Here is a 1449-nt window from a genome sequence, read left to right on the forward strand (position 1 = left end):
TCCATCCTCTCTCGCTCTCTCCTCACCCTCAACATTTCAGTTGCATCTAGTAGTGCCCTACACTGTGACTGGTAGCACAGTGTGTGTGTTTGTCTTTCATTATGATTAAACTATGCTGTTACGGCAAAATACAATTTGCTCTTAACGACTTTCGTGTACAGATTCAATCGCTTACCCACTCTACAGCAAGCTGCTCTATTAGCACTGATTGGTGAAGAAATTTAATTTAGAGCTAAATGTAAAGAAAACGAACAGAAAGGAACAATAAACACTGGTTCAGAACTTTATTTTGCTGGTCGGAACAGTGGAATGAAACAAAAAAAGAATGGTTCTGTTCAGAATGAAAAGATTGGAAAATCTTTCGGTTCCGACCCCTGCTTTACAGTAATTTATATGTACAGAATATTGTACCGTACAGATAACTGTACTGACATATTACTGTACAGATGACTGTTCTGAGAAGATATTTGGTACACCAGGTGGTACCGTTCATTAACTGTGCATGTGCATGCTTGAATACGTGCATGCGTGCTTCTACCTTTGTGTGTCTGTGTGTATTTTTGTGATTGTGTGTTCCTGTGGTTGTGTGTGGATTCAGGGTGTTAAAAGTGAGCCCACTCCTGAAGCCCGGCCTAGTTTAGATGCTAATTAGTCAGAGATGCTGGGATGCCAAATCTTGTGCCCTAAGAGACTAAAGCAGGCTTCCCAAAGTCGACCTGGGGGATAAGCACCCGGATAATCCCAGAGATCCCAAGGAGTTTCGAAAAATAGGAAGCTTATCACACAGTGTAATCTGTTACCGTTCCTGTGGTGAGGAGACACTGCAGGGGGTGAGGTGAGGGGGAAGGGAGGGTATGGAAGGGAAGGGGGAGGGAGGGAGGTAAAGGGAAGGAGATGGCAGAAGGGTCAGGGGAGTGGGTGGCGCGGAGAAGTGAAGGTGCAGGTGTGGCCGTGTAAAGGGGACCATTGTCAAAGTCTTCATTGGCAACAACAAGTAAAAGATATAAAGGGACGAGTCCAGTCAGAAACAACAGTTCAACTGGAAATGTGAAAGGTATATTATACAGTATACAATAATACTGATCATTATACCGGTCTGAGAATGTATAGGGATCTGGCTCCATATTTCTTTATCAAAGGGCAAAACGTGTTAAAATATGCAGTAGCATGGTCAGATAATTATATCTGGAGAATACAACAAGATTATCATAAAAAAGAAAAGTCAATCATCAGCTGTCAGTTATTCCATCGATAGGAAATTCAGATGTAATTTCCAAAGGTTGGCATTTAAATTCACAATACTTGAGCATGTTGTTTTTTTGAGTGGATTAGGTCAGAGATCGACTTTTTACACTGCTTGTTTATGTCAATTCATGTGCAGTTTTTGTCTACCAATTACTGGAAATATGGATAAGGCAATACATCTGAAAGGTAGATTAGAGTACATTC

This window comes from Salmo salar, chromosome 10 (genome assembly GCF_965601325.2).
Source record: "Salmo salar chromosome 10, fSalSal1, whole genome shotgun sequence".
Classification (NCBI taxonomy): domain Eukaryota; kingdom Metazoa; phylum Chordata; class Actinopteri; order Salmoniformes; family Salmonidae; genus Salmo; species Salmo salar.